At 47.1% G+C, this 24121-nt stretch overlaps 20 non-coding genes across 20 annotated transcripts; all 20 read left to right on the top strand.

Moving 5' to 3' along the window:
- The first annotated feature begins 193 nt into the window (after positions 1-193).
- On the top strand, positions 194-264 carry trnag-gcc (transfer RNA glycine (anticodon GCC)). Its single transcript has one exon. It is a non-coding gene; the product is annotated as a tRNA-Gly (tRNA).
- Positions 265-1070: 806 nt separating this feature from the next.
- On the top strand, positions 1071-1141 carry trnag-gcc (transfer RNA glycine (anticodon GCC)). Its single transcript has one exon. It is a non-coding gene; the product is annotated as a tRNA-Gly (tRNA).
- An 806-nt stretch (positions 1142-1947) lies between these two features.
- trnag-gcc (transfer RNA glycine (anticodon GCC)) lies at positions 1948-2018 on the top strand. The gene has a single exon. It is a non-coding gene; the product is annotated as a tRNA-Gly (tRNA).
- Positions 2019-3701: 1683 nt separating this feature from the next.
- On the top strand, positions 3702-3772 carry trnag-gcc (transfer RNA glycine (anticodon GCC)). The gene has a single exon. It is a non-coding gene; the product is annotated as a tRNA-Gly (tRNA).
- Positions 3773-4578: 806 nt separating this feature from the next.
- Positions 4579-4649, top strand: trnag-gcc (transfer RNA glycine (anticodon GCC)). The gene has a single exon. It is a non-coding gene; the product is annotated as a tRNA-Gly (tRNA).
- An 806-nt stretch (positions 4650-5455) lies between these two features.
- Positions 5456-5526, top strand: trnag-gcc (transfer RNA glycine (anticodon GCC)). The gene has a single exon. It is a non-coding gene; the product is annotated as a tRNA-Gly (tRNA).
- An 806-nt stretch (positions 5527-6332) lies between these two features.
- On the top strand, positions 6333-6403 carry trnag-gcc (transfer RNA glycine (anticodon GCC)). Its single transcript has one exon. It is a non-coding gene; the product is annotated as a tRNA-Gly (tRNA).
- Positions 6404-7209: 806 nt separating this feature from the next.
- trnag-gcc (transfer RNA glycine (anticodon GCC)) lies at positions 7210-7280 on the top strand. The gene has a single exon. It is a non-coding gene; the product is annotated as a tRNA-Gly (tRNA).
- An 806-nt stretch (positions 7281-8086) lies between these two features.
- Positions 8087-8157, top strand: trnag-gcc (transfer RNA glycine (anticodon GCC)). The gene has a single exon. It is a non-coding gene; the product is annotated as a tRNA-Gly (tRNA).
- A 2562-nt stretch (positions 8158-10719) lies between these two features.
- On the top strand, positions 10720-10790 carry trnag-gcc (transfer RNA glycine (anticodon GCC)). Its single transcript has one exon. It is a non-coding gene; the product is annotated as a tRNA-Gly (tRNA).
- A 2562-nt stretch (positions 10791-13352) lies between these two features.
- trnag-gcc (transfer RNA glycine (anticodon GCC)) lies at positions 13353-13423 on the top strand. The gene has a single exon. It is a non-coding gene; the product is annotated as a tRNA-Gly (tRNA).
- An 806-nt stretch (positions 13424-14229) lies between these two features.
- Positions 14230-14300, top strand: trnag-gcc (transfer RNA glycine (anticodon GCC)). The gene has a single exon. It is a non-coding gene; the product is annotated as a tRNA-Gly (tRNA).
- Positions 14301-15106: 806 nt separating this feature from the next.
- Positions 15107-15177, top strand: trnag-gcc (transfer RNA glycine (anticodon GCC)). Its single transcript has one exon. It is a non-coding gene; the product is annotated as a tRNA-Gly (tRNA).
- An 806-nt stretch (positions 15178-15983) lies between these two features.
- On the top strand, positions 15984-16054 carry trnag-gcc (transfer RNA glycine (anticodon GCC)). The gene has a single exon. It is a non-coding gene; the product is annotated as a tRNA-Gly (tRNA).
- A 2560-nt stretch (positions 16055-18614) lies between these two features.
- On the top strand, positions 18615-18685 carry trnag-gcc (transfer RNA glycine (anticodon GCC)). The gene has a single exon. It is a non-coding gene; the product is annotated as a tRNA-Gly (tRNA).
- Positions 18686-19491: 806 nt separating this feature from the next.
- On the top strand, positions 19492-19562 carry trnag-gcc (transfer RNA glycine (anticodon GCC)). Its single transcript has one exon. It is a non-coding gene; the product is annotated as a tRNA-Gly (tRNA).
- An 806-nt stretch (positions 19563-20368) lies between these two features.
- Positions 20369-20439, top strand: trnag-gcc (transfer RNA glycine (anticodon GCC)). The gene has a single exon. It is a non-coding gene; the product is annotated as a tRNA-Gly (tRNA).
- Positions 20440-22124: 1685 nt separating this feature from the next.
- On the top strand, positions 22125-22195 carry trnag-gcc (transfer RNA glycine (anticodon GCC)). The gene has a single exon. It is a non-coding gene; the product is annotated as a tRNA-Gly (tRNA).
- An 806-nt stretch (positions 22196-23001) lies between these two features.
- On the top strand, positions 23002-23072 carry trnag-gcc (transfer RNA glycine (anticodon GCC)). Its single transcript has one exon. It is a non-coding gene; the product is annotated as a tRNA-Gly (tRNA).
- An 806-nt stretch (positions 23073-23878) lies between these two features.
- trnag-gcc (transfer RNA glycine (anticodon GCC)) lies at positions 23879-23949 on the top strand. The gene has a single exon. It is a non-coding gene; the product is annotated as a tRNA-Gly (tRNA).
- The last annotated feature ends 172 nt before the right edge of the window (positions 23950-24121 follow it).

Genomic DNA, 24121 nt, shown 5'->3' with positions numbered 1-24121 from the left:
CGCCTCTCACTTTTGATATTGACCTCCCCCACTCCCCTTTGCTCAGAGACACTTTTGCTCATATCAGTTCATCAAATACCCATGGAACTTGATCAGTTTGTCTGTCAGTTGTTCAGCTTTAGCATTGGTCGATATTACCCAGTTGAAGAGATGCATTTTCCACATAAATTCGTAGAATTCATGCAGAAATAGAGCATTGGTGGTTCAGTGGTAGAATTCTCGCCTGCCACGCGGGAGACCCGGGTCCGATTCCCGGCCAATGCAGCAGAGGTCGTGTTTTTAAGGCCATGTTAGTCGTTCCTCATAAGCGGCAGCTGTCCCCAGAGCCACGAGCACAGCGCAGCTTCTCTCACTGGTGGCTGAATGTCAGAGTTGTTGTTTCCCGCGCAGGAGACCCAGGTTCGATTCCCAGCAGAAGCAAAGCAGTGTATCTTGCTACTTTAGAAGTGGGCAACTTATCAGTGTTTTACAGGGAACTAGTGGAAGCACTCTAGACAATGCTTTTCCATGCTTGTTCAACGAAGTACAAGCAATTATGGCTCATGCACCTGTGAAAAACTCCTGAAGGCAATAAAAAGGCTGCAGGCAAGAAAGGTCATGCTTAAAGAAACCAATGAGAGTAAACTGACCTGTTTGTTGTCTCTAAAAAACACCAGAAGAAAAATGTCCAGGGTCAATGCTGACCTGCATGAAAGTGGAATAAACTGCAAGGTAAGTAATGTAAGATCCCCAAGACAGCGCTACAAGGTCACAGTTGGACAGTGGCTTGTTGGAAGAGCAGGGTAATGACTCCCAGCAAGAACTGACAAATCTGGTGCAGTCCAGGAGGCTGAGGTGCCCTGTGGTTCTTAAGGGAGCTGGTGGCCACAGAAGTTAACGCCTCTCACTTTTGATATTGACCTCCCCCACTCCCCTTTGCTCAGAGACACTTTTGCTCATATCAGTTCATCAAATACCCATGGAACTTGATCAGTTTGTCTGTCAGTTGTTCAGCTTTAGCATTGGTCGATATTACCCAGTTGAAGAGATGCATTTTCGACATAAATTCGTAGAATTCTTGCAGAAATAGAGCATTGGTGGTTCAGTGGTAGAATTCTCGCCTGCCACGCGGGAGACCCGGGTCCGATTCCCGGCCAATGCAGCAGAGGTCGTGTTTTTAAGGCCATGTTAGTCGTTCCTCATAAGCGGCAGCTGTCCCCAGAGCCACGAACACAGCGCAGCTTCTCTCACTGGTGGCTGAATGTCAGAGTTGTTGTTTCCCGCGCAGGAGACCCAGGTTCAATTCCCAGCAGAAGCAAAGCAGTGCATCTTGCTACTTTAGAAGTGGGCAACTTATCAGTGTTTTACAGGGAACTAGTGGAAGCACTCTAGACAATGCTTTTCCATGCTTGTTCAACGAAGTACAAGCAATTATGGCTCATGCACCTGTGAAAAACTCCTGAAGGCAATAAAAAGGCTGCAGGCAAGAAAGGTCATGCTTAAAGAAACCAATGAGAGTAAACTGACCTGTTTGTTGTCTCTAAAAAACACCAGAAGAAAAATGTCCAGGGTCAATGCTGACCTGCATGAAAGTGGAATAAACTGCAAGGTAAGTAATGTAAGATCCCCAAGACAGCGCTACAAGGTCACAGTTGGACAGTGGCTTGTTGGAAGAGCAGGGTAATGACTCCCAGCAAGAACTGACAAATCTGGTGCAGTCCAGGAGGCTGAGGTGCCCTGTGGTTCTTAAGGGAGCTGGTGGCCACAGAAGTTAACGCCTCTCACTTTTGATATTGACCTCCCCCACTCCCCTTTGCTCAGAGACACTTTTGCTCATATCAGTTCATCAAATACCCATGGAACTTGATCAGTTTGTCTGTCAGTTGTTCAGCTTTAGCATTGGTCGATATTACCCAGTTGAAGAGATGCATTTTCCACATAAATTCGTAGAATTCTTGCAGAAATAGAGCATTGGTGGTTCAGTGGTAGAATTCTCGCCTGCCACGCGGGAGACCCGGGTCCGATTCCCGGCCAATGCAGCAGAGGTCGTGTTTTTAAGGCCATGTTAGTCGTTCCTCATAAGCGGCAGCTGTCCCCAGAGCCACGAACACAGCGCAGCTTCTCTCACTGGTGGCTGAATGTCAGAGTTGTTGTTTCCCGCGCAGGAGACCCAGGTTCAATTCCCAGCAGAAGCAAAGCAGTGTATCTTGCTACTTTAGAAGTGGGCAACTTATCAGTGTTTTACAGGGAACTAGTGGAAGCACTCTAGACAATGCTTTTCCATGCTTGTTCAACGAAGTACAAGCAATTATGGCTCATGCACCTGTGAAAAACTCCTGAAGGCAATAAAAAGGCTGCAGGCAAGAAAGGTCATGCTTAAAGAAACCAATGAGAGTAAACTGACCTGTTTGTTGTCTCTAAAAAACACCAGAAGAAAAATGTCCAGGGTCAATGCTGACCTGCATGAAAGTGGAATAAACTGCAAGGTAAGTAATGTAAGATCCCCAAGACAGCGCTACAAGGTCACAGTTGGACAGTGGCTTGTTGGAAGAGCAGGGTAATGACTCCCAGCAAGAACTGACAAATCTGGTGCAGTCCAGGAGGCTGAGGTGCCCTGTGGTTCTTAAGGGAGCTGGTGGCCACAGAAGTTAACGCCTCTCACTTTTGATATTGACCTCCCCCACTCCCCTTTGCTCAGAGACACTTTTGCTCATATCAGTTCATCAAATACCCATGGAACTTGATCAGTTTGTCTGTCAGTTGTTCAGCTTTAGCATTGGTCGATATTACCCAGTTGAAGAGATGCATTTTCCACATAAATTCGTAGAATTCTTGCAGAAATAGAGCATTGGTGGTTCAGTGGTAGAATTCTCGCCTGCCACGCGGGAGACCCGGGTCCGATTCCTGGCCAATGCAGCAGAGGTCATGTTTTTAAGGCCATGTTAGTCGTTCCTCATAAGCGGCAGCTGTCCCCAGAGCCACGAGCACAGCGCAGCTTCTCTCACTGGTGGCTGAATGTCAGAGTTGTTGTTTCCCGCGCAGGAGACCCAGGTTCGATTCCCAGCAGAAGCAAAGCAGTGTATCTTGCTACTTTAGAAGTGGGCAACTTATCAGTGTTTTACAGGGAACTAGTGGAAGCACTCTAGACAATGCTTTTCCATGCTTGTTCAACGAAGTACAAGCAATTATGGCTCATGCACCTGTGAAAAACTCCTGAAGGCAATAAAAAGGCTGCAGGCAAGAAAGGTCATGCTTAAAGAAACCAATGAGAGTAAACTGACCTGTTTGTTGTCTCTAAAAAACACCAGAAGAAAAATGTCCAGGGTCAATGCTGACCTGCATGAAAGTGGAATAAACTGCAAGGTAAGTAATGTAAGATCCCCAAGACAGCGCTACAAGGTCACAGTTGGACAGTGGCTTGTTGGAAGAGCAGGGTAATGACTCCCAGCAAGAACTGACAAATCTGGTGCAGTCCAGGAGGCTGAGGTGCCCTGTGGTTCTTAAGGGAGCTGGTGGCCACAGAAGTTAACGCCTCTCACTTTTGATATTGACCTCCCCCACTCCCCTTTGCTCAGAGACACTTTTGCTCATATCAGTTCATCAAATACCCATGGAACTTGATCAGTTTGTCTGTCAGTTGTTCAGCTTTAGCATTGGTCGATATTACCCAGTTGAAGAGATGCATTTTCGACATAAATTCGTAGAATTCTTGCAGAAATAGAGCATTGGTGGTTCAGTGGTAGAATTCTCGCCTGCCACGCGGGAGACCCGGGTCCGATTCCCGGCCAATGCAGCAGAGGTCGTGTTTTTAAGGCCATGTTAGTCGTTCCTCATAAGCGGCAGCTGTCCCCAGAGCCACGAACACAGCGCAGCTTCTCTCACTGGTGGCTGAATGTCAGAGTTGTTGTTTCCCGCGCAGGAGACCCAGGTTCAATTCCCAGCAGAAGCAAAGCAGTGTATCTTGCTACTTTAGAAGTGGGCAACTTATCAGTGTTTTACAGGGAACTAGTGGAAGCACTCTAGACAATGCTTTTCCATGCTTGTTCAACGAAGTACAAGCAATTATGGCTCATGCACCTGTGAAAAACTCCTGAAGGCAATAAAAAGGCTGCAGGCAAGAAAGGTCATGCTTAAAGAAACCAATGAGAGTAAACTGACCTGTTTGTTGTCTCTAAAAAACACCAGAAGAAAAATGTCCAGGGTCAATGCTGACCTGCATGAAAGTGGAATAAACTGCAAGGTAAGTAATGTAAGATCCCCAAGACAGCGCTACAAGGTCACAGTTGGACAGTGGCTTGTTGGAAGAGCAGGGTAATGACTCCCAGCAAGAACTGACAAATCTGGTGCAGTCCAGGAGGCTGAGGTGCCCTGTGGTTCTTAAGGGAGCTGGTGGCCACAGAAGTTAACGCCTCTCACTTTTGATATTGACCTCCCCCACTCCCCTTTGCTCAGAGACACTTTTGCTCATATCAGTTCATCAAATACCCATGGAACTTGATCAGTTTGTCTGTCAGTTGTTCAGCTTTAGCATTGGTCGATATTACCCAGTTGAAGAGATGCATTTTCCACATAAATTCGTAGAATTCTTGCAGAAATAGAGCATTGGTGGTTCAGTGGTAGAATTCTCGCCTGCCACGCGGGAGACCCGGGTCCGATTCCCGGCCAATGCAGCAGAGGTCGTGTTTTTAAGGCCATGTTAGTCGTTCCTCATAAGCGGCAGCTGTCCCCAGAGCCACGAACACAGCGCAGCTTCTCTCACTGGTGTCTGAATGTCAGAGTTGTTGTTTCCCGCGCAGGAGACCCAGGTTCAATTCCCAGCAGAAGCAAAGCAGTGTATCTTGCTACTTTAGAAGTGGGCAACTTATCAGTGTTTTACAGGGAACTAGTGGAAGCACTCTAGACAATGCTTTTCCATGCTTGTTCAACGAAGTACAAGCAATTATGGCTCATGCACCTGTGAAAAACTCCTGAAGGCAATAAAAAGGCTGCAGGCAAGAAAGGTCATGCTTAAAGAAACCAATGAGAGTAAACTGACCTGTTTGTTGTCTCTAAAAAACACCAGAAGAAAAATGTCCAGGGTCAATGCTGACCTGCATGAAAGTGGAATAAACTGCAAGGTAAGTAATGTAAGATCCCCAAGACAGCGCTACAAGGTCACAGTTGGACAGTGGCTTGTTGGAAGAGCAGGGTAATGACTCCCAGCAAGAACTGACAAATCTGGTGCAGTCCAGGAGGCTGAGGTGCCCTGTGGTTCTTAAGGGAGCTGGTGGCCACAGAAGTTAACGCCTCTCACTTTTGATATTGACCTCCCCCACTCCCCTTTGCTCAGAGACACTTTTGCTCATATCAGTTCATCAAATACCCATGGAACTTGATCAGTTTGTCTGTCAGTTGTTCAGCTTTAGCATTGGTCGATATTACCCAGTTGAAGAGATGCATTTTCCACATAAATTCGTAGAATTCTTGCAGAAATAGAGCATTGGTGGTTCAGTGGTAGAATTCTCGCCTGCCACGCGGGAGACCCGGGTCCGATTCCCGGCCAATGCAGCAGAGGTCGTGTTTTTAAGGCCATGTTAGTCGTTCCTCATAAGCGGCAGCTGTCCCCAGAGCCACGAGCACAGCGCAGCTTCTCTCACTGGTGGCTGAATGTCAGAGTTGTTGTTTCCCGCGCAGGAGACCCAGGTTCGATTCCCAGCAGAAGCAAAGCAGTGTATCTTGCTACTTTAGAAGTGGGCAACTTATCAGTGTTTTACAGGGAACTAGTGGAAGCACTCTAGACAATGCTTTTCCATGCTTGTTCAACGAAGTACAAGCAATTATGGCTCATGCACCTGTGAAAAACTCCTGAAGGCAATAAAAAGGCTGCAGGCAAGAAAGGTCATGCTTAAAGAAACCAATGAGAGTAAACTGACCTGTTTGTTGTCTCTAAAAAACACCAGAAGAAAAATGTCCAGGGTCAATGCTGACCTGCATGAAAGTGGAATAAACTGCAAGGTAAGTAATGTAAGATCCCCAAGACAGCGCTACAAGGTCACAGTTGGACAGTGGCTTGTTGGAAGAGCAGGGTAATGACTCCCAGCAAGAACTGACAAATCTGGTGCAGTCCAGGAGGCTGAGGTGCCCTGTGGTTCTTAAGGGAGCTGGTGGCCACAGAAGTTAACGCCTCTCACTTTTGATATTGACCTCCCCCACTCCCCTTTGCTCAGAGACACTTTTGCTCATATCAGTTCATCAAATACCCATGGAACTTGATCAGTTTGTCTGTCAGTTGTTCAGCTTTAGCATTGGTCGATATTACCCAGTTGAAGAGATGCATTTTCCACATAAATTCGTAGAATTCTTGCAGAAATAGAGCATTGGTGGTTCAGTGGTAGAATTCTCGCCTGCCACGCGGGAGACCCGGGTCCGATTCCCGGCCAATGCAGCAGAGGTCGTGTTTTTAAGGCCATGTTAGTCGTTCCTCATAAGCGGCAGCTGTCCCCAGAGCCACGAACACAGCGCAGCTTCTCTCACTGGTGGCTGAATGTCAGAGTTGTTGTTTCCCGCGCAGGAGACCCAGGTTCAATTCCCAGCAGAAGCAAAGCAGTGTATCTTGCTACTTTAGAAGTGGGCAACTTATCAGTGTTTTACAGGGAACTAGTGGAAGCACTCTAGACAATGCTTTTCCATGCTTGTTCAACGAAGTACAAGCAATTATGGCTCATGCACCTGTGAAAAACTCCTGAAGGCAATAAAAAGGCTGCAGGCAAGAAAGGTCATGCTTAAAGAAACCAATGAGAGTAAACTGACCTGTTTGTTGTCTCTAAAAAACACCAGAAGAAAAATGTCCAGGGTCAATGCTGACCTGCATGAAAGTGGAATAAACTGCAAGGTAAGTAATGTAAGATCCCCAAGACAGCGCTACAAGGTCACAGTTGGACAGTGGCTTGTTGGAAGAGCAGGGTAATGACTCCCAGCAAGAACTGACAAATCTGGTGCAGTCCAGGAGGCTGAGGTGCCCTGTGGTTCTTAAGGGAGCTGGTGGCCACAGAAGTTAACGCCTCTCACTTTTGATATTGACCTCCCCCACTCCCCTTTGCTCAGAGACACTTTTGCTCATATCAGTTCATCAAATACCCATGGAACTTGATCAGTTTGTCTGTCAGTTGTTCAGCTTTAGCATTGGTCGATATTACCCAGTTGAAGAGATGCATTTTCCACATAAATTCGTAGAATTCTTGCAGAAATAGAGCATTGGTGGTTCAGTGGTAGAATTCTCGCCTGCCACGCGGGAGACCCGGGTCCGATTCCCGGCCAATGCAGCAGAGGTCGTGTTTTTAAGGCCATGTTAGTCGTTCCTCATAAGCGGCAGCTGTCCCCAGAGCCACGAACACAGCGCAGCTTCTCTCACTGGTGGCTGAATGTCAGAGTTGTTGTTTCCCGCGCAGGAGACCCAGGTTCAATTCCCAGCAGAAGCAAAGCAGTGTATCTTGCTACTTTAGAAGTGGGCAACTTATCAGTGTTTTACAGGGAACTAGTGGAAGCACTCTAGACAATGCTTTTCCATGCTTGTTCAACGAAGTACAAGCAATTATGGCTCATGCACCTGTGAAAAACTCCTGAAGGCAATAAAAAGGCTGCAGGCAAGAAAGGTCATGCTTAAAGAAACCAATGAGAGTAAACTGACCTGTTTGTTGTCTCTAAAAAACACCAGAAGAAAAATGTCCAGGGTCAATGCTGACCTGCATGAAAGTGGAATAAACTGCAAGGTAAGTAATGTAAGATCCCCAAGACAGCGCTACAAGGTCACAGTTGGACAGTGGCTTGTTGGAAGAGCAGGGTAATGACTCCCAGCAAGAACTGACAAATCTGGTGCAGTCCAGGAGGCTGAGGTGCCCTGTGGTTCTTAAGGGAGCTGGTGGCCACAGAAGTTAACGCCTCTCACTTTTGATATTGACCTCCCCCACTCCCCTTTGCTCAGAGACACTTTTGCTCATATCAGTTCATCAAATACCCATGGAACTTGATCAGTTTGTCTGTCAGTTGTTCAGCTTTAGCATTGGTCGATATTACCCAGTTGAAGAGATGCATTTTCCACATAAATTCGTAGAATTCTTGCAGAAATAGAGCATTGGTGGTTCAGTGGTAGAATTCTCGCCTGCCACGCGGGAGACCCGGGTCCGATTCCCGGCCAATGCAGCAGAGGTCGTGTTTTTAAGGCCATGTTAGTCGTTCTTCATAAGCGGCAGCTGTCCCCAGAGCCCCGAGTACAGCGCAGCTTCACTCACTGGTGGTTGAATGTCAGAGTTGTTGTTTCCCGCGCAGGAGACCCAGGTTCGATTCCCAGCAGAAGCAAAGCAGTGTATCTTGCTACTTTAGAAGTGGGCAACTTATCAGTGTTTTACAGGGAACTAGTGGAAGCACTCTAGACAATGCTTTTCCATGCTTGTTCAACGAAGTACAAGCAATTATGGCTCATGCACCTGTGAAAAACTCCTGAAGGCAATAAAAAGGCTGCAGGCAAGAAAGGTCATGCTTAAAGAAACCAGTGAGAGTAAACTGACCTGTTTGTTGTCTCTAAAAAACACCAGAATAAAAATGTCCAGGGTCAATGCTGACCTGCATGAAAGTGGAATAAACTGCAAGGTAAGTAATGTAAGATCCCCAAGACAGCGCTACAAGGTCACAGTTGGACAGTGGCTTGTTGGAAGAGCAGGGTAATGACTCCCAGCAAGAACTGACAAATCTGGTGCAGTCCAGGAGGCTGAGGTGCCCTGTGGTTCTTAAGGGAGCTGGTGGCCACAGAAGTTAACGCCTCTCACTTTTGATATTGACCTCCCCCACTCCCCTTTGCTCAGAGACACTTTTGCTCATATCAGTTCATCAAATACCCATGGAACTTGATCAGTTTGTCTGTCAGTTGTTCAGCTTTAGCATTGGTCGATATTACCCAGTTGAAGAGATGCATTTTCCACATAAATTCGTAGAATTCTTGCAGAAATAGAGCATTGGTGGTTCAGTGGTAGAATTCTCGCCTGCCACGCGGGAGACCCGGGTCCGACTCCCGGCCAATGCCGCAAAGGTCGTGTTTTTAAGGCCATGTTAGTCGTTCCTCATAAGCGGCAGCTGTCCCCAGAGCCACGAACACAGCGCAGCTTCTCTCACTGGTGGCTGAATGTCAGAGTTGTTGTTTCCCGCGCAGGAGACCCAGGTTCAATTCCCAGCAGAAGCAAAGCAGTGTATCTTGCTACTTTAGAAGTGGGCAACTTATCAGTGTTTTACAGGGAACTAGTGGAAGCACTCTAGACAATGCTTTTCCATGCTTGTTCAACGAAGTACAAGCAATTATGGCTCATGCACCTGTGAAAAACTCCTGAAGGCAATAAAAAGGCTGCAGGCAAGAAAGGTCATGCTTAAAGAAACCAATGAGAGTAAACTGACCTGTTTGTTGTCTCTAAAAAACACCAGAAGAAAAATGTCCAGGGTCAATGCTGACCTGCATGAAAGTGGAATAAACTGCAAGGTAAGTAATGTAAGATCCCCAAGACAGCGCTACAAGGTCACAGTTGGACAGTGGCTTGTTGGAAGAGCAGGGTAATGACTCCCAGCAAGAACTGACAAATCTGGTGCAGTCCAGGAGGCTGAGGTGCCCTGTGGTTCTTAAGGGAGCTGGTGGCCACAGAAGTTAACGCCTCTCACTTTTGATATTGACCTCCCCCACTCCCCTTTGCTCAGAGACACTTTTGCTCATATCAGTTCATCAAATACCCATGGAACTTGATCAGTTTGTCTGTCAGTTGTTCAGCTTTAGCATTGGTCGATATTACCCAGTTGAAGAGATGCATTTTCCACATAAATTCGTAGAATTCTTGCAGAAATAGAGCATTGGTGGTTCAGTGGTAGAATTCTCGCCGGCCACGCGGCAGACCCGGGTCCGATTCCCGGCCAATGCAGCAGAGGTCGTGTTTTTAAGGCCATGTTAGTCGTTCTTCATAAGCGGCAGCTGTCCCCAGAGCCATGAGCACAGCGCAGCTTCACTCACTGGTGGCTGAATGTCAGAGATGTTGTTTCCCGCGCAGGAGACCCAGGTTCGATTCCCAGCAGAAGCAAAGCAGTGTATCTTGCTACTTTAGAAGTGGGCAACTTATCAGTGTTTTACAGGGAACTAGTGGAAGCACTCTAGACAATGCTTTTCCATGCTTGTTCAACGAAGTACAAGCAATTATGGCTCATGCACCTGTGAAAAACTCCTGAAGGCAATAAAAAGGCTGCAGGCAAGAAAGGTCAGGCTTAAAGAAACCAATGAGAGTAAACTGACCTGTTTGTTGTCTCTAAAAAACACCAGAAGAAAAATGTCCAGGGGGTCAATGCTGATCTGCATGAAAGTGGAATAAACTGCAAGGTAAGTAATGTAAGATCCCCAAGACAGCGCTACAAGGTCACAGTTGGACAGTGGCTTGTTGGAAGAGCAGGGTAATGACTCCCAGCAAGAACTGACAAATCTGGTGCAGTCCAGGAGGCTGAGGTGCCCTGTGGTTCTTAAGGGAGCTGGTGGCCACAGAAGTTAACGCCTCTCACTTTTGATATTGACCTCCCCCACTCCCCTTTGCTCAGAGACACTTTTGCTCATATCAGTTCATCAAATACCCATGGAACTTGATCAGTTTGTCTGTCAGTTGTTCAGCTTTAGCATTGGTCGATATTACCCAGTTGAAGAGATGCATTTTCCACATAAATTCGTAGAATTCATGCAGAAATAGAGCATTGGTGGTTCAGTGGTAGAATTCTCGCCTGCCACGCGGGAGACCCGGGTCCGATTCCCGGCCAATGCAGCAGAGGTCGTGTTTTTAAGGCCATGTTAGTCGTTCCTCATAAGCGGCAGCTGTCCCCAGAGCCACGAGCACAGCGCAGCTTCTCTCACTGGTGGCTGAATGTCAGAGTTGTTGTTTCCCGCGCAGGAGACCCAGGTTCGATTCCCAGCAGAAGCAAAGCAGTGTATCTTGCTACTTTAGAAGTGGGCAACTTATCAGTGTTTTACAGGGAACTAGTGGAAGCACTCTAGACAATGCTTTTCCATGCTTGTTCAACGAAGTACAAGCAATTATGGCTCATGCACCTGTGAAAAACTCCTGAAGGCAATAAAAAGGCTGCAGGCAAGAAAGGTCATGCTTAAAGAAACCAATGAGAGTAAACTGACCTGTTTGTTGTCTCTAAAAAACACCAGAAGAAAAATGTCCAGGGTCAATGCTGACCTGCATGAAAGTGGAATAAACTGCAAGGTAAGTAATGTAAGATCCCCAAGACAGCGCTACAAGGTCACAGTTGGACAGTGGCTTGTTGGAAGAGCAGGGTAATGACTCCCAGCAAGAACTGACAAATCTGGTGCAGTCCAGGAGGCTGAGGTGCCCTGTGGTTCTTAAGGGAGCTGGTGGCCACAGAAGTTAACGCCTCTCACTTTTGATATTGACCTCCCCCACTCCCCTTTGCTCAGAGACACTTTTGCTCATATCAGTTCATCAAATACCCATGGAACTTGATCAGTTTGTCTGTCAGTTGTTCAGCTTTAGCATTGGTCGATATTACCCAGTTGAAGAGATGCATTTTCCACATAAATTCGTAGAATTCTTGCAGAAATAGAGCATTGGTGGTTCAGTGGTAGAATTCTCGCCTGCCACGCGGGAGACCCGGGTCCGATTCCCGGCCAATGCCGCAAAGGTCGTGTTTTTAAGGCCATGTTAGTCGTTCCTCATAAGCGGCAGCTGTCCCCAGAGCCACGAACACAGCGCAGCTTCTCTCACTGGTGGCTGAATGTCAGAGTTGTTGTTTCCCGCGCAGGAGACCCAGGTTCAATTCCCAGCAGAAGCAAAGCAGTGTATCTTGCTACTTTAGAAGTGGGCAACTTATCAGTGTTTTACAGGGAACTAGTGGAAGCACTCTAGACAATGCTTTTCCATGCTTGTTCAACGAAGTACAAGCAATTATGGCTCATGCACCTGTGAAAAACTCCTGAAGGCAATAAAAAGGCTGCAGGCAAGAAAGGTCATGCTTAAAGAAACCAATGAGAGTAAACTGACCTGTTTGTTGTCTCTAAAAAACACCAGAAGAAAAATGTCCAGGGTCAATGCTGACCTGCATGAAAGTGGAATAAACTGCAAGGTAAGTAATGTAAGATCCCCAAGACAGCGCTACAAGGTCACAGTTGGACAGTGGCTTGTTGGAAGAGCAGGGTAATGACTCCCAGCAAGAACTGACAAATCTGGTGCAGTCCAGGAGGCTGAGGTGCCCTGTGGTTCTTAAGGGAGCTGGTGGCCACAGAAGTTAACGCCTCTCACTTTTGATATTGACCTCCCCCACTCCCCTTTGCTCAGAGACACTTTTGCTCATATCAGTTCATCAAATACCCATGGAACTTGATCAGTTTGTCTGTCAGTTGTTCAGCTTTAGCATTGGTCGATATTACCCAGTTGAAGAGATGCATTTTCCACATAAATTCGTAGAATTCTTGCAGAAATAGAGCATTGGTGGTTCAGTGGTAGAATTCTCGCCGGCCACGCGGCAGACCCGGGTCCGATTCCCGGCCAATGCAGCAGAGGTCGTGTTTTTAAGGCCATGTTAGTCGTTCTTCATAAGCGGCAGCTGTCCCCAGAGCCATGAGCACAGCGCAGCTTCACTCACTGGTGGCTGAATGTCAGAGATGTTGTTTCCCGCGCAGGAGACCCAGGTTCGATTCCCAGCAGAAGCAAAGCAGTGTATCTTGCTACTTTAGAAGTGGGCAACTTATCAGTGTTTTACAGGGAACTAGTGGAAGCACTCTAGACAATGCTTTTCCATGCTTGTTCAACGAAGTACAAGCAATTATGGCTCATGCACCTGTGAAAAACTCCTGAAGGCAATAAAAAGGCTGCAGGCAAGAAAGGTCAGGCTTAAAGAAACCAATGAGAGTAAACTGACCTGTTTGTTGTCTCTAAAAAACACCAGAAGAAAAATGTCCAGGGGGTCAATGCTGATCTGCATGAAAGTGGAATAAACTGCAAGGTAAGTAATGTAAGATCCCCAAGACAGCGCTACAAGGTCACAGTTGGACAGTGGCTTGTTGGAAGAGCAGGGTAATGACTCCCAGCAAGAACTGACAAATCTGGTGCAGTCCAGGAGGCTGAGGTGCCCTGTGGTTCTTAAGGGAGCTGGTGGCCACAGAAGTTAACGCCTCTCACTTTTGATATTGACCTCCCCCACTCCCCTTTGCTCAGAGACACTTTTGCTCATATCAGTTCATCAAATACCCATGGAACTTGATCAGTTTGTCTGTCAGTTGTTCAGCTTTAGCATTGGTCGATATTACCCAGTTGAAGAGATGCATTTTCCACATAAATTCGTAGAATTCATGCAGAAATAGAGCATTGGTGGTTCAGTGGTAGAATTCTCGCCTGCCACGCGGGAGACCCGGGTCCGATTCCCGGCCAATGCAGCAGAGGTCGTGTTTTTAAGGCCATGTTAGTCGTTCCTCATAAGCGGCAGCTGTCCCCAGAGCCACGAGCACAGCGCAGCTTCTCTCACTGGTGGCTGAATGTCAGAGTTGTTGTTTCCCGCGCAGGAGACCCAGGTTCGATTCCCAGCAGAAGCAAAGCAGTGTATCTTGCTACTTTAGAAGTGGGCAACTTATCAGTGTTTTACAGGGAACTAGTGGAAGCACTCTAGACAATGCTTTTCCATGCTTGTTCAACGAAGTACAAGCAATTATGGCTCATGCACCTGTGAAAAACTCCTGAAGGCAATAAAAAGGCTGCAGGCAAGAAAGGTCATGCTTAAAGAAACCAATGAGAGTAAACTGACCTGTTTGTTGTCTCTAAAAAACACCAGAAGAAAAATGTCCAGGGTCAATGCTGACCTGCATGAAAGTGGAATAAACTGCAAGGTAAGTAATGTAAGATCCCCAAGACAGCGCTACAAGGTCACAGTTGGACAGTGGCTTGTTGGAAGAGCAGGGTAATGACTCCCAGCAAGAACTGACAAATCTGGTGCAGTCCAGGAGGCTGAGGTGCCCTGTGGTTCTTAAGGGAGCTGGTGGCCACAGAAGTTAACGCCTCTCACTTTTGATATTGACCTCCCCCACTCCCCTTTGCTCAGAGACACTTTTGCTCATATCAGTTCATCAAATACCCATGGAACTTGATCAGTTTGTCTGTCAGTTGTTCAGCTTTAGCATTGGTCGATATTACCCAGTTGAAGAGATGCATTTTCGACATAAATTCGTAGAATTCTTGCAGAAATAGAGCATTGGTGGTTCAGTGGTAGAATTCTCGCCTGCCACGCGGGAGACCCGGGTCCGATTCCCGGCCAATGCAGCAGAGGTCGTGTTTTTAAGGCCATGTTAGTCGTTCCTCATAAGCGGCAGCTGTCCCCAGAGCCACGAACACAGCGCAGCTTCTCTCACTGGTGGCTGAATGTCAGAGTTGTTGTTTCCCGCGCAGGAGACCCAGGTTCAATTCCCAGCAGAAGCAAAGCAGTGTATCTTGCTACTTTAGAAGTGGGCAACTTATCAGTGTTTTACAGGGAACTAGTGGAAGCACTCTAGACAATGCTTTTCCATGCTTGTTCAACGAAGTACAAGCAATTATGGCTCATGCACCTGTGAAAAACTCCTGAAGGCAATAAAAAGGCTGCAGGCAAGAAAGGTCATGCTTAAAGAAACCAATGAGAGTAAACTGACCTGTTTGTTGTCTCTAAAAAACACCAGAAGAAAAATGTCCAGGGTCAATGCTGACCTGCATGAAAGTGGAATAAACTGCAAGGTAAGTAATGTAAGATCCCCAAGACAGCGCTACAAGGTCACAGTTGGACAGTGGCTTGTTGGAAGAGCAGGGTAATGACTCCCAGCAAGAACTGACAAATCTGGTGCAGTCCAGGAGGCTGAGGTGCCCTGTGGTTCTTAAGGGAGCTGGTGGCCACAGAAGTTAACGCCTCTCACTTTTGATATTGACCTCCCCCACTCCCCTTTGCTCAGAGACACTTTTGCTCATATCAGTTCATCAAATACCCATGGAACTTGATCAGTTTGTCTGTCAGTTGTTCAGCTTCAGCATTGGTCGATATTACCCAGTTGAAGAGATGCATTTTCGACATAAATTCGTAGAATTCTTGCAGAAATAGAGCATTGGTGGTTCAGTGGTAGAATTCTCGCCTGCCACGCGGGAGACCCGGGTCCGATTCCCGGCCAATGCAGCAGAGGTCGTGTTTTTAAGGCCATGTTAGTCGTTCCTCATAAGCGGCAGCTGTCCCCAGAGCCACGAGCACAGCGCAGCTTCTCTCACTGGTGGCTGAATGTCAGAGTTGTTGTTTCCCGCGCAGGAGACCCAGGTTCGATTCCCAGCAGAAGCAAAGCAGTGTATCTTGCTACTTTAGAAGTGGGCAACTTATCAGTGTTTTACAGGGAACTAGTGGAAGCACTCTAGACAATGCTTTTCCATGCTTGTTCAACGAAGTACAAGCAATTATGGCTCATGCACCTGTGAAAAACTCCTGAAGGCAATAAAAAGGCTGCAGGCAAGAAAGGTCATGCTTAAAGAAACCAATGAGAGTAAACTGACCTGTTTGTTGTCTCTAAAAAACACCAGAAGAAAAATGTCCAGGGTCAATGCTGACCTGCATGAAAGTGGAATAAACTGCAAGGTAAGTAATGTAAGATCCCCAAGACAGCGCTACAAGGTCACAGTTGGACAGTGGCTTGTTGGAAGAGCAGGGTAATGACTCCCAGCAAGAACTGACAAATCTGGTGCAGTCCAGGAGGCTGAGGTGCCCTGTGGTTCTTAAGGGAGCTGGTGGCCACAGAAGTTAACGCCTCTCACTTTTGATATTGACCTCCCCCACTCCCCTTTGCTCAGAGACACTTTTGCTCATATCAGTTCATCAAATACCCATGGAACTTGATCAGTTTGTCTGTCAGTTGTTCAGCTTTAGCATTGGTCGATATTACCCAGTTGAAGAGATGCATTTTCGACATAAATTCGTAGAATTCTTGCAGAAATAGAGCATTGGTGGTTCAGTGGTAGAATTCTCGCCTGCCACGCGGGAGACCCGGGTCCGATTCCCGGCCAATGCAGCAGAGGTCGTGTTTTTAAGGCCATGTTAGTCATTCCTCATAAGCGGCAGCTGTCCCCAGACCCACGAACACAGCGCAGCTTCTCTCACTGGTGGCTGAATGTCAGAGTTGTTGTTTCCCGCGCAGGAGACCCAGGTTCAATTCCCAGCAGAAGCAATGCAGTGTATCTTGCTACTTTAGAAGTGGGCAACTTATCAGTGTTTTACAGGGAACTAGTGGAAGCACTCTAGACAATGCTTTTCCATGCTTGTTCAACGAAGTACAAGCAATTATGGCTCATGCACCTGTGAAAAACTCCTGAAGGCAATAAAAAGGCTGCAGGCAAGAAAGGTCATGCTTAAAGAAACCAATGAGAGTAAACTGACCTGTTTGTTGTCTCTAAAAAACACCAGAAGAAAAATGTCCAGGGTCAATGCTGACCTGCATGAAAGTGGAATAAACTGCAAGGTAAGTAATGTAAGATCCCCAAGACAGCGCTACAAGGTCACAGTTGGACAGTGGCTTGTTGGAAGAGCAGGGTAATGACTCCCAGCAAGAACTGACAAATCTGGTGCAGTCCAGGAGGCTGAGGTGCCCTGTGGTTCTTAAGGGAGCTGGTGGCCACAGAAGTTAACGCCTCTCACTTTTGATATTGACCTCCCCCACTCCCCTTTGCTCAGAGACACTTTTGCTCATATCAGTTCATCAAATACCCATGGAACTTGATCAGTTTGTCTGTCAGTTGTTCAGCTTTAGCATTGGTCGATATTACCCAGTTGAAGAGATGCATTTTCCACATAAATTCGTAGAATTCTTGCAGAAATAGAGCATTGGTGGTTCAGTGGTAGAATTCTCGCCTGCCACGCGGGAGACCCGGGTCCGATTCCCGGACAATGCAGCAGAGGTCGTGTTTTTAAGGCCATGTTAGTCGTTCCTCATAAGCGGCAGCTGTCCCCAGAGCCACGAACACAGCGCAGCTTCTCTCACTGGTGGCTGAATGTCAGAGTTGTTGTTTCCCGCGCAGGAGACCCAGGTTCAATTCCCAGCAGAAGCAAAGCAGTGTATCTTGCTACTTTAGAAGTGGGCAACTTATCAGTGTTTTACAGGGAACTAGTGGAAGCACTCTAGACAATGCTTTTCCATGCTTGTTCAACGAAGTACAAGCAATTATGGCTCATGCACCTGTGAAAAACTCCTGAAGGCAATAAAAAGGCTGCAGGCAAGAAAGGTCATGCTTAAAGAAACCAATGAGAGTAAACTGACCTGTTTGTTGTCTCTAAAAAACACCAGAAGAAAAATGTCCAGGGTCAATGCTGACCTGCATGAAAGTGGAATAAACTGCAAGGTAAGTAATGTAAGATCCCCAAGACAGCGCTACAAGGTCACAGTTGGACAGTGGCTTGTTGGAAGAGCAGGGTAATGACTCCCAGCAAGAACTGACAAATCTGGTGCAGTCCAGGAGGCTGAGGTGCCCTGTGGTTCTTAAGGGAGCTGGTGGCCACAGAAGTTAACGCCTCTCACTTTTGATATTGACCTCCCCCACTCCCCTTTGCTCAGAGACACTTTTGCTCATATCAGTTCATCAAATACCCATGGAACTTGATCAGTTTGTCTGTCAGTTGTTCAGCTTTAGCATTGGTCGATATTACCCAGTTGAAGAGATGCATTTTCCACATAAATTCGTAGAATTCTTGCAGAAATAGAGCATTGGTGGTTCAGTGGTAGAATTCTCGCCTGCCACGCGGGAGACCCAGGTCCGATTCCCGGCCAATGCAGCAAAGGTCATGTTTTTAAGGCCATGTTAGTCGTTCTTCAAAAGCGGCAGCTGTCCCCAGAGCCACGAGCACAGCGCAGCTTCACTCACTGGTGGTTGAATGTCAGAGTTGTTGTTTCCCGCGCAGGAGACCCAGGTTCTATTCCCAGCAAAAGCTAAGCAGTGTATCTTGCTACTTTAGAAGTGGGCAACTTATCAGTGTTTTACAGGGAACTAGTGGAAGCACTCTAGACAATGCTTTTCCATGCTTGTTCAACGAAGTACAAGCAATTATGGCTCATGCACCTGTGAAAAACTCCTGAAGGCAATAAAAAGGCTGCAGGCAAGAAAGGTCAGGCTTAAAGAAACCAATGAGAGTAAACTGACCTGTTTGTTGTCTCTAAAAAACACCAGAAGAAAAATGTCCAGGGTCAATGCTGACCTGCATGAAAGTGGAATAAACTGCAAGGTAAGTAATGTAAGATCCCCAAGACAGCGGTACAAGGTCACAGTTGGACAGTGGCTTGTTGGAAGAGCAGGGTAATGACTCCCAGCAAGAACTGACAAATCTGGTGCAGTCCAGGAGGCTGAGGTGCCCTGTGGTTCTTAAGGGAGCTGGTGGCCACAGAAGTTAACGCCTCTCACTTTTGATATTGACCTCCCCCACTCCCCTTTGCTCAGAGACACTTTTGCTCATATCAGTTCATCAAATACCCATGGAACTTGATCAGTTTGTCTGTCAGTTGTTCAGCTTTAGCATTGGTCGATATTACCCAGTTGAAGAGATGCATTTTCCACATAAATTCGTAGAATTCTTGCAGAAATAGAGCATTGGTGGTTCAGTGGTAGAATTCTCGCCTGCCACGCGGGAGACCCGGGTCCGATTCCCGGCCAATGCAGCAAAGGTCGTGTTTTTAAGGCCATGTTAGTCGTTCTTCATAAGCGGCAGCTGTCCCCAGAGCCACGAGCACAGCGCAGCTTCACTCACTGGTGGTTGAATGTCAGAGTTGTTGTTTCCCGCGCAGGAGACCCAGGTTCTATTCCCAGCAAAAGCTAAGCAGTGTATCTTGCTACTTTAGAAGTGGGCAACTTATCAGTGTTTTACAGGGAACTAGTGGAAGCACTCTAGACAATGCTTTTCCATGCTTGTTCAACGAAGTACAAGCAATTATGGCTCATGCACCTGTTAAAAACTCCTGAAGGCAATAAAAAGGCTGCAGGCAAGAAAGGTCATGCTTAAAGAAACCAATGAGAGTAAACTGACCTGTTTGTTGTCTCTAAAAAACACCAGAAGAAAAATGTCCAGGGTCAATGCTGACCTGCATGAAAGTGGAATAAACTGCAAGGTAAGTAATGTAAGATCCCCAAGACAGCGCTACAAGGTCACAGTTGGACAGTGGCTTGTTGGAAGAGCAGGGTAATGACTCCCAGCAAGAACTGACAAATCTGGTGCAGTCCAGGAGGCTGAGGTGCCCTGTGGTTCTTAAGGGAGCTGGTGGCCACAGAAGTTAACGCCTCTCACTTTTGATATTGACCTCCCCCACTCCCCTTTGCTCAGAGACACTTTTGCTCATATCAGTTCATGAAATACCCATGGAACTTGATCAGTTTGTCTGTCAGTTGTTCAGCTTTAGCATTGGTCGATATTACCCAGTTGAAGAGATGCATTTTCGACATAAATTCGTAGAATTCTTGCAGAAATAGAGCATTGGTGGTTCAGTGGTAGAATTCTCGCCTGCCACGCGGGAGACCCGGGTCCGATTCCCGGCCAATGCAGCAGAGGTCGTGTTTTTAAGGCCATGTTAGTCGTTCCTCATAAGCGGCAGCTGTCCCCAGAGCCACGAGCACAGCGCAGCTTCTCTCACTGGTGGCTGAATGTCAGAGTTGTTGTTTCCCGCGCAGGAGACCCAGGTTCGATTCCCAGCAGAAGCAAAGCAGTGTATCTTGCTACTTTAGAAGTGGGCAACTTATCAGTGTTTTACAGGGAACTAGTGGAAGCACTCTAGACAATGCTTTTCCATGCTTGTTCAACGAAGTACAAGCAATTATGGCTCATGCACCTGTGAAAAACTCCTGAAGGCAATAAAAAGGCTGCAGGCAAGAAAGGTCATGCTTAAAGAAACCAATGAGAGTAAACTGACCTGTTTGTTGTCTCTAAAAAACACCAGAAGAAAAATGTCCAGGGTCAATGCTGACCTGCATGAAAGTGGAATAAACTGCAAGGTAAGTAATGTAAGATCCCCAAGACAGCGCTACAAGGTCACAGTTGGACAGTGGCTTGTTGGAAGAGCAGGGTAATGACTCCCAGCAAGAACTGACAAATCTGGTGCAGTCCAGGAGGCTGAGGTGCCCTGTGGTTCTTAAGGGAGCTGGTGGCCACAGAAGTTAACGCCTCTCACTTTTGATATTGACCTCCCCCACTCCCCTTTGCTCAGAGACACTTTTGCTCATATCAGTTCATCAAATACCCATGGAACTTGATCAGTTTGTCTGTCAGTTGTTCAGCTTTAGCATTGGTCGATATTACCCAGTTGAAGAGATGCATTTTCCACATAAATTCGTAGAATTCTTGCAGAAATAGAGCATTGGTGGTTCAGTGGTAGAATTCTCGCCTGCCACGCGGGAGACCCGGGTCCGATTCCCGGCCAATGCAGCAGAGGTCGTGTTTTTAAGGCCATGTTAGTCGTTCCTCATAAGCGGCAGCTGTCCCCAGAGCCACGAGCACAGCGCAGCTTCTCTCACTGGTGGCTGAATGTCAGAGTTGTTGTTTCCCGCGCAGGAGACCCAGGTTCGATTCCCAGCAGAAGCAAAGCAGTGTATCTTGCTACTTTAGAAGTGGGCAACTTATCAGTGTTTTACAGGGAACTAGTGGAAGCACTCTAGACAATGCTTTTCCATGCTTGTTCAACGAAGTACAAGCAATTATGGCTCATGCACCTGTGAAAAACTCCTGAAGGCAATAAAAAGGCTGCAGGCAAGAAAGGTCATGCTTAAAGAAACCAATGAGAGTAAACTGACCTGTTTGTTGTCTCTAAAAAACACCAGAAGAAAAATGTCCAGGGTCAATGCTGACCTGCATGAAAGTGGAATAAACTGCAAGGTAAGTAATGTAAGATCCCCAAGACAGCGCTACAAGGTCACAGTTGGACAGTGGCTTGTTGGAAGAGCAGGGTAATGACTCCCAGCAAGAACTGACAAATCTGGTGCAGTCCAGGAGGCTGAGGTGCCCTGTGGTTCTTAAGGGAGCTGGTGGCCACAGAAGTTAACGCCTCTCACTTTTGATATTGACCTCCCCCACTCCCCTTTGCTCAGAGACACTTTTGCTCATATCAGTTCATCAAATACCCATGGAACTTGATCAGTTTGTCTGTCAGTTGTTCAGCTTTAGCATTGGTCGATATTACCCAGTTGAAGAGATGCATTTTCCACATAAATTCGTAGAATTCTTGCAGAAATAGAGCATTGGTGGTTCAGTGGTAGAATTCTCGCCTGCCACGCGGGAGACCCGGGTCCGATTCCCAGCCAATGCAGCAGAGGTCGTGTTTTTAAGGCCATGTTAGTCGTTCCTCATAAGCGGCAGCTGTCCCCAGAGCCACGAACACAGCGCAGCTTCTCTCACTGGTGGCTGAATGTCAGAGTTGTTGTTTCCCGCGCAGGAGACCCAGGTTCAATTCCCAGCAGAAGCAAAGCAGTGTATCTTGCTACTTTAGAAGTGGGCAACTTATCAGTGTTTTACAGGGAACTAGTGGAAGCACTCTAGACAATGCTTTTCCATGCTTGTTCAACGAAGTACAAGCAATTATGGCTCATGCACCTGTGAAAAACTCCTGAAGGCAATAAAAAGGCTGCAGGCAAGAAAGGTCAGGCATAAAGAAACCAATGAGAGTAAACTGACCTGTTTGTTGTCTCTAAAAAACACCAGAAGAAAAATGTCCAGGGGGTCAATGCTGATCTGCATGAAAGTGGAATAAACTGCAAGGTAAGTAATGTAAGATCCCCAAGACAGCGCTACAAGGTCACAGTTGGACAGTGTCTTGTTGGAAGAGCAGGGTAATGACTCCCAGCAAGAACTGACAAATCTGGTGCAGTCCAGGAGGCTGAGGTGCCCTGTGGTTCTTAAGGGAGCTGGTGGCCACAGAAGTTAACGCCTCTCACTTTTGATATTGACCTCCCCCACTCCCCTTTGCTCAGAGACACTTTTGCTCATATCAGTTCATCAAATACCCATGGAACTTGATCAGTTTGTCTGTCAGTTGTTCAGCTTAAGCATTGGTCGATATTACCCAGTTGAAGAGATGCATTTTCCACATAAATTCGTAGAATTCATGCAGAAATAGAGCATTGGTGGTTCAGTGGTAGAATTCTCGCCTGCCACGCGGGAGACCCGGGTCCGATTCCCGGCCAATGCAGCAGAGGTCGTGTTTTTAAGGCCATGTTAGTCGTTCCTCATAAGCGGCAGCTGTCCCCAGAGCCACGAGCACAGCGCAGCTTCTCTCACTGGTGGCTGAATGTCAGAGTTGTTGTTTCCCGCGCAGGAGACCCAGGTTCGATTCCCAGCAGAAGCAAAGCAGTGTATCTTGCTACTTTAGAAGTGGGCAACTTATCAGTGTTTTACAGGGAACTAGTGGAAGCACTCTAGACAATGCTTTTCCATGCTTGTTCAACGAAGTACAAGCAATTATGGCTCATGCAACTGTGAAAAACTCCTGAAGGCAATAAAAAGGCTGCAGGCAAGAAAGGTCATGCTTAAAGAAACCAATGAGAGTAAACTGACCTGTTTGTTGTCTCTAAAAAACACCAGAAGAAAAATGTCCAGGGTCAATGCTGACCTGCATGAAAGTGGAATAAACTGCAAGGTAAGTAATGTAAGATCCCCAAGACAGCGCTACAAGGTCACAGTTGGACAGTGGCTTGTTGGAAGAGCAGGGTAATGACTCCCAGCAAGAACTGACAAATCTGGTGCAGTCCAGGAGGCTGAGGTGCCCTGTGGTTCTTAAGGGAGCTGGTGGCCACAGAAGTTAACGCCTCTCACTTTTGATATTGACCTCCCCCACTCCCCTTTGCTCAGAGACACTTTTGCTCATATCAGTTCATCAAATACCCATGGAACTTGATCAGTTTGTCTGTCAGTTGTTCAGCTTTAGCATTGGTCGATATTACCCAGTTGAAGAGATGCATTTTCGACATAAATTCGTAGAATTCTTGCAGAAATAGAGCATTGGTGGTTCAGTGGTAGAATTCTCGCCTGCCACGCGGGAGACCCGGGTCCGATTCCCGGCCAATGCAGCAGAGGTCGTGTTTTTAAGGCCATGTTAGTCGTTCCTCATAAGCGGCAGCTGTCCCCAGAGCCACGAACACAGCGCAGCTTCTCTCACTGGTGGCTGAATGTCAGAGTTGTTGTTTCCCGCGCAGGAGACCCAGGTTCAATTCCCAGCAGAAGCAAAGCAGTGTATCTTGCTACTTTAGAAGTGGGCAACTTATCAGTGTTTTACAGGGAACTAGTGGAAGCACTCTAGACAATGCTTTTCCATGCTTGTTCAACGAAGTACAAGCAATTATGGCTCATGCACCTGTGAAAAACTCCTGAAGGCAATAAAAAGGCTGCAGGCAAGAAAGGTCATGCTTAAAGAAACCAATGAGAGTAAACTGACCTGTTTGTTGTCTCTAAAAAACACCAGAAGAAAAATGTCCAGGGTCAATGCTGACCTGCATGAAAGTGGAATAAACTGCAAGGTAAGTAATGTAAGATCCCCAAGACAGCGCTACAAGGTCACAGTTGGACAGTGGCTTGTTGGAAGAGCAGGGTAATGACTCCCAGCAAGAACTGACAAATCTGGTGCAGTCCAGGAGGCTGAGGTGCCCTGTGGTTCTTAAGGGAGCTGGTGGCCACAGAAGTTAACGCCTCTCACTTTTGATATTGACCTCCCCCACTCCCCTTTGCTCAGAGACACTTTTGCTCATATCAGTTCATCAAATACCCATGGAACTTGATCAGTTTGTCTGTCAGTTGTTCAGCTTTAGCATTGGTCGATATTACCCAGTTGAAGAGATGCATTTTCCACATAAATTCGTAGAATTCTTGCAGAAATAGAGCATTGGTGGTTCAGTGGTAGAATTCTCGCCTGCCACGCGGGAGACCCGGGTCCGATTCCCGGCCAATGCAGCAGAGGTCGTGTTTTTAAGGCCATGTTAGTCGTTCCTCATAAGCGGCAGCTGTCCCCAGAGCCACGAACACAGCGCAGCTTCTCTCACTGGTGGCTGAATGTCAGAGTTGTTGTTTCCCGCGCAGGAGACCCAGGTTCAATTCCCAGCAGAAGCAAAGCAGTGTATCTTGC

Source organism: Carassius gibelio, chromosome B19, assembly GCF_023724105.1.
Source record: "Carassius gibelio isolate Cgi1373 ecotype wild population from Czech Republic chromosome B19, carGib1.2-hapl.c, whole genome shotgun sequence".
Lineage (NCBI taxonomy): Eukaryota > Metazoa > Chordata > Actinopteri > Cypriniformes > Cyprinidae > Carassius > Carassius gibelio.
This window is presented reverse-complemented; position numbering and strand designations above follow the sequence as displayed.